Source organism: Octopus bimaculoides, chromosome 5 (genome assembly GCF_001194135.2).
Source record: "Octopus bimaculoides isolate UCB-OBI-ISO-001 chromosome 5, ASM119413v2, whole genome shotgun sequence".
Classification (NCBI taxonomy): Eukaryota; Metazoa; Mollusca; class Cephalopoda; order Octopoda; family Octopodidae; genus Octopus; species Octopus bimaculoides.
This window is the reverse complement of record NC_068985.1, coordinates 55,925,356-55,932,427: the sequence shown is the minus strand read 5'-3', so window position 1 is coordinate 55,932,427 and position 7,072 is coordinate 55,925,356. Positions and strand designations below refer to the sequence as shown.

General features: G+C 38.6%; 1 long non-coding RNA gene across 1 annotated transcript; it reads left to right on the top strand.

Annotated features, from left to right (window-relative positions):
* Window positions 1-1,230: 1,230 nt before the first annotated feature.
* LOC128247926 (uncharacterized) lies at window positions 1,231-5,165 on the top strand. The gene is made up of 2 exons (XR_008264269.1): window positions 1,231-1,675; window positions 4,704-5,165. It is a non-coding gene; the product is annotated as an uncharacterized LOC128247926 (long non-coding RNA).
* The last annotated feature ends 1,907 nt before the right edge of the window (window positions 5,166-7,072 follow it).

Sequence of the window (7,072 nt, the reverse complement as noted above, 5' to 3'; positions counted from 1 at the left end):
CTCACTTTTGCTGTTTACAGAAGTGCTTGGAAGGAAGGTGTGTAATGTAATGTGACTTAAACCAATAGGTTGTCTATAAAGTGGCTTGAAAAACCACAAATTTGAAGACACCTTGGTCAGCAGTCATATTAATGTTACCAGAAGTGATATTCAAACAACACCTTGTTCTTTCTTGTACATAGAGAGTGACAGGGAGACAGGAGGTAAAGGGACAGTTATATCTTATTATTTTTATAATTTTTGCTTGCTAGGTTTGAAGAAAGGGACAGTACTCACAGCTTATGCAGGCTCTCCTAGACCAGTGGGTTTGACACCATCAATGTTCCTCTTAAAATTTTGCAAGTAAACACTGTGCAGGTAGAACATAAATAGGATGTGAAATCAAGAGATCTGACATTCTGGGGGTATTGGTGAGTGTGGGGTGGTGAAACAGTACAGAGGTGATGAGAGGAAGAGAAAAGTAAATAGGGAATTCATAGGTGTGGGATCTGGGCTGGAGTATTTCAAGGCTCCAGATTGGAGATAAGAAAAAATCTGGAAAAAATATATACATTGTGAAGAGAAGAATTATGAGGGAATTTCCGAGAGTATAGAATAGCGAGGACACATAGTATTAGGGAAGTAGTCATGTCATGGATTCTCCATTGGTCTCGACGATGAGCATTCAGTTGTTCAACCAACTGGATTCCTACTGGTGAAATGAGGAGAATCGAATACAGTATTGGGCTGGTAATTTATTAATCGAAGCACAAGGTATTTTGTCCAGCACTCTACTGACTCGGTTGATTGATCACTAAATAGGGAATACAGAATTATGGAAAATATGGGTTTGTGGAGATTATAAATTTATGTTTACATAGCATAGAATTACTTGTAGTATTTTTTTCCCCGGCACTGTGCTCTGAATTCAAATCCCGTCAAGGCCACCTTTGCCTTTCATCTCTCCGAGATCAATAATTAAAATGTCGCTCAAAAACTGGGAACGGTTTCTCCTTAGTGGACACGTTGAAAAATAAACAATATTGATTTTTTTTTAAATCAATATAAGTAATAAAAGAATGGAAAAGTGTTATGCCCATTAGAAATTATTAAACTGTTATTTAATCGCAGCTGCGATCGACATTTTTTCTACAGTATTTTCTTTATGGAGCACTGTATTAAGGTATACGTTATTTCTAAAAGCGAAGAGTAATGAGCCGTTACCATGACAACAGAGGAGCACAACAAGAAACAAGGGAGACAAGTGTTATACTGTTTCATGATTTCTGCTTAGGTTTAGATATTAATTAAACAGACAAATGTTGATATCCTGTTCTAATCTATTCGCTAAAAGGATTTTATTTGTAAAATCCTTTTAGTGAATTTGAGAAAAACTACCGAAAGTACTCTTTGACTTGCCGTAAAGTTAGACATTTCATTTCTATTTCCTTATATTTTATTTATTTAGCATACCAGGTAGGTTTTCGGGACTTACACCAGGACAGAGGATAGGAATTAGCAGAGTTATTGAGAGCGAGATATATAAACTAACGACTCTTTAAATCGAGCATCAACATTTTATTTAACGATGCCATTGTCATTCTTCACTAAAAGTTTTGTTTCTAAGAATACAGCGAAGGCTGACAATGGGGTAAGGTCATCTCGACGGAAAAGGCGCTTAATCTCCAGATCTCAGGTAAATAAGCAACCAGTTTATTTTCTTAACTTCTGTTTCTTCATCACCACTATCAACCTCAACCTAAATATGTTTCTTTAGATGTCTTACTCATTTTTAATTTGTATCAATTAGTCCTGGGTAAGGTGAACGTATCTAGTTTTTCCATACTCTTCTCGGAGATGATGGGGATGTTAAATGAGTGAAGTCAGAAAAATTTGAAGCTAATATCATCGATAGATTAACGGATTCGTTATAACTATTTCCATTTACGGCTATTTAAATTCGAGTTCGAATTTTCCCAAGGTTAACTTTGTTGTCTTGGGTCAATAAAATTGATACCAGTTAACTACACAGTTACAAATCCCCAAATGTGTGGTCTTGTACCCAAGTTAGACTGTTAGAGATCAATAATTTTGAATTACTGATGGTCTGAGGAAAATGAACTAAAATAGAAACTCATCTTAAATAATGTTCTGACAAAGAAATATTATAAAAGTATTTTATGCAGTTAATATCGAAACAAAAACGTAAAGAAAACGAAGTTATTTTTTAGCTTAACATATTTTTCTAAACAGTTTTATATTCATGGTTAGAATTTTTTTTTTTTTTTTTTTTTTTTTTTTTTTTTTTTTTTGCTTGTTTTCATTTTATCTTCAAATTTAGATGTTAACATGAGTTTTTAAGTCATTCTGTGTTTATACCTAAAATACTTAAATGCGTGGAGGCGCAATGGCCCAGTGGTTAGGGCAGCGGACTCGCGGTTTCGATTCCCAGACCGGGCGTCGTGAGTGTTTATTGAGCGAAAACACCTAAAGCTCCACGAGGCTCCGGCAGGGGATGGTGGCAAACCCTGCTGTACTCTTCCACCACAACTTTCTCTCACTCTTACTTCCTGCTTCTGTTGTGCCTGTAATTCAAAGGGTCAGCCTTGTCACACTGTGTCACGCTGAATATCCCCGTGAACTACGTGTCTGTGGAGTGCTCAGCAACTTGCACGTTAATTTCACGAGCAGGCTGTTCCGTTAATCGGATCAACTGGAGTGCCAGCAACAAAATACTTAAATGCAATTGCCAATATAACCCGTCGTTAAAATGTATTCTAAAAATGCTTTCCGGCATTTGTTCCGAGTTCTCTATATCATGAGCTCAAATCTCGCCAAGGTAAACTTTGACTTTCATCTTTCTCCGATGAGTTGTAATGCACCTGAGCACTGTATACGATAAGCTTATGTTACTCTTGAGCTAAATTCCCGCCGTCAACTTTGCTCTTCAACCTTTCGGAGTCGATAAAATAAGTATCAGTTAAGCTATAGGATCGATGTAATCGACTAACCCTCTCCCTCTAAAATTGCGTGACTCGTACCGGCGAGCCGGAAGAAACGTTTGCACGCCGGACAAAATGCTTCACAGCATTTCTTCCAGTTTTACCTTATGAGTTCAAATTCCGGCGAGGTTGTTTTTGCCTTTCGGGATGGATAAACTAAGTACCGATCATAGTTTTGTTGCCACGTTGCGTCTCCACCGTTCGAGCCCATCGGACGGCTTTAGTTCCCTCATGTATTAGCGCACGGGCCTTAGCTCTGACAACACAACCTTTGTGTTTCGCCTCAAAGAAATGGTCAAGAGCCATTCTCGCCGCTAACACTAATCGCCTTTTCTAGTTTACGCACTAGTTCTCTCTCTAATTTATTACTTTCCATTAATAACTCTTAGCTAAACTCTATCGATTCTGCACTAATCGCCCTCTTCGGGGCTATCCGACACCGGTTGTTGACGATTTCCCCCGTTATCTGCCACTTAACTAGTTCGCTAATCTGGTCCCTGTAGTCCTTGCGTGCCGGAAAGGACGTGTTGAACTTCCAGTAACCGGATCCCTGTCTACGCGCCTTATCTAAATCGACTGTGCTGATCACAAATTTGTGGTCTGTGTAACCGACCAATTTGAATCGTGGTCACCTATGCTATCCTTATCCACTGACCTAACAAATACTCTATCTAGATACGATCTGGATGACCCAATGTGATTGCTCTATGCCCACACTGGCACATCAGGGAAATCCAACTGATACCTGTCAGAGAGCAGGAAGTTTCTGAGCAGGTTTTCGAGGCTTTTACACCCACTTCTTCTATGTACAAGACCCATACAGTCCTTCTGCACGTCCAAAATACTATTCCAGCCCCCCACTTGTACTAAAGTACGAGACGTTCCCAGGAATGTTTCTAGATGCCTGAAGAAATCTGGCCTCTCAGCCCCTGTCGGAGCATACACGGCCACCAATCTAAAGGTTCCACCTTCACCGCCATTCACATCTAGGACTGCCAACCTATCGTCCGGTTCCATGAAGATTGCCCTTACTTTGAGACCTAAAGATTTTCAGAATAACACTGCTACACTGCTACCCGCTCCCAACAGACCATAAGACGAGAATACCTCGTAGTCTTCGAAAATGGATGCAAGAGCATGTTTCCCGGCAATTCTCGTCTCATTAATAGCTGTCACATCTAAATTTAGGGACCTGAGATCGTTGAGCAGGTAACCCTCCTTCGAAATTGAACCCATGCCCCGAACATTATTTACACAGGCAGCTCTAAGTGTAGTCATTTAACTTAGAGGGTAAAAATGGAGTTACATACCTTGGTCTTCAGGGATGACTGTTGACATAGTCTTCTTTTTGATCGAGGGAGGAGTGGGGAGGGTTTTTCTAGGAGGTTTTTTTTTTGCGGGGGTGGGTAGTACTTACTAAACCCTCGAATGTCCTTGGGAATTTCTGTTTCAAATCCAGATACATATCCGTATCTGTTCAGATTAACATCCTGTCCGGTGGAATTTTCGGGAGGAGTTCCGCAAAACCTTCTCCACTTGTTGCAATGTTTTTGTTAATAATTATTGGGTTGGCAACTAAGTTCCCGCCATTCTTTTTAATTTTGGAATTTACTGCGTTTTTAAATTTTAGAATCTATTTTTTTCGAGAATTCTAGTTTTGAATCATTTTGGATTTTTTTTTTTTTTTCTAGTTAATTTTAGTTAATTTTTGTTTATTTTCAGATCATTAAAATGGTATGTCAAGTGTAGCAAACTCATAAGAGGCTGAGAGAGAACATAGGTTCGTTTGCCCGAACAGGAGAAATTGTTGATTTCTCATTGGTTAAAAATCACTGCCCATATACGAATTCTAAACTTTCGTTAAAAAAATCTTTCACGAAGTACGGTTCTTAGAATTCGTGTATGAGCAGTTATAAAAACCCTGATTTTTGGGGAATTATTCAGTGATCGTTGATTGTCACTCAAATCCACGATACCCACTCTCCAGTGATCGTTGGTTTTCACTCAAATCCACGACACTCACTCTTTTGAGTATTGGCTAATCTTTATGTCATGTTTATTACTCAAATCCAACAAGATTGAATTGTTGTGAACGTTAGTACAGATTTTAAGTTATAATAATTACGACAAAATGTTAACTTTCCATTAATACTTATATACGTAAATAAACTAATGTAGAAATTATTTTCTTTTACTTCACGTTCTTTCAACTTGTTAAATTTATTTCTGTATTTATGAAACTGTCTACTTTTTTTATGTAACGGTTAAAAGAATACGAATCCATATCTTCAACATACATGCACGCATAAAACGCACGTTCAGCGTCTTGATGTGTATAATTCATTATAACATTTACGCAGCCTGAATTAAGAGTTATGCATGGTGATAAATACTTATAATTAAGTTATAAGTGACGAGTTTACCATCATAGCTTCTTACTTAAGATATAATAATATTTATTATATCTTACAAACCAAAAGCATTGTAAATAAGATACAGTACTCACCTCCGTCCGTCACACAAGTTAAAGAAAAACGAGCATTTTTAACACCTCCTTCGTTTTGCTTTTAATCAAGGTTCTAAGGCCGTAAAAGCTGCTCATGACATTTGTGCTGTGTATGGGGAGAGTGCCATTGCTGAAAGAACCGCTCGTGATTGGTATGCCAAGTTCAAAAATGGAAGTGTTTACCTCATAGACGCACCTCGTTCTGGCCGTCCAGTTGAGTTCGATGAAGAGCGATTAAACCAAATTTTGCACAAAAATTTTCGTGAAACGACAAGGGAACTGGCAGAGAAAATGGAATGCTCTCACACTACTATAGAAAAGCATCTTCAGTCGATGGGAAAGGTTCAGAATTATGGAGCATGGGTTCCGCATGCTTTAAGTGACAACAAAAAATCAACGAACCACAATCTCCGCTGGTTTGCTTGCTCGTCACCGCTCAACTCATGGACATAAGCAACGATTTCTTCACCGAATCGTTACTGGCGACGAAAAATGGTGCCTGTACATCAATATGAAGCAGCGTAAGGAATGGCTTAGCCGCTGTAAACAAGCGACATCACGCGTGAAACAAGACCTTCATCCGCGTAAAACTATGTTGTGCGCAAAGTGGGACTGGGAAGGGATTATCCATTACGAATTGCTTGAACGGAACCAAACGGTCAACGCGGAACTCTATGTTCAACAGATGGAACGACTCAACATGGCTATTCAAGAGAAAAGACCTAATCGGCAGCATGGAGTTCTTCTGCTACACGACGACATCCGCCCTCATATCGCCAATATGACCAAGGAAGCCATTCAAACGCATGGCTGGGAAGTGCTGCCACACCCGCCGTACTCTCCTGATTTGGCACCAACGGATTTCCACTTCTTTCGATCTCTTTCAAATGCTATGCGCGGAGTTTCGTTCAATACTGATGCAGAATTGAGAGCTTGGTTGGATCAATTTTTCGAGTCGAAATCAGGTGATTTCTACCCACGAGATATTGAAAATCTTGTTGAACGTTGGGAAGAAGTCGTAAACAATAAGGGTGAATACATTATTGATTAATTAGTTGTTATTTTTTATTAAATTCAATGTTGCTCTTCTAAACAACAGTGAAAGACTTACCCGAGAGTGAAACTTGTCTTGTAATGAAGATGTTGATGTTGATTTGTTTTTAAATTGTAGTGACAGATTTTGTTTTTTACCGTCATGTCATAGGGCCTTCAGTTTGGGCCAGTCTCTGTTTCATATTCAGTTTTTCTCTTATCTTAATATATAAATCTGAAGTTGTGTGTTTGTGTGAAGCCTTTTTGAATGTTTATAGAAATCCACATTTTCCACTTTTTCGTAAATTTTTTTACATCAATGGAATTTTCTCGATGTGAACTTTCCAGTGCAGTAATTAGATTTTTAAAATTCCGTTTACTTTGTGTGATTTAAGGGAGATTTGGCTGTTGTTTCTAGCAACTTTTATATTTCATCCCTTCTACCTGGAACGTCATTCTTACACACGCGCTCAACATAAAAATATAGAGAGTAAGAGTTAAAGAGGGAGAGGGAGAGAGAGAGAGAAAGTGATACATACAACGTCATAGATTA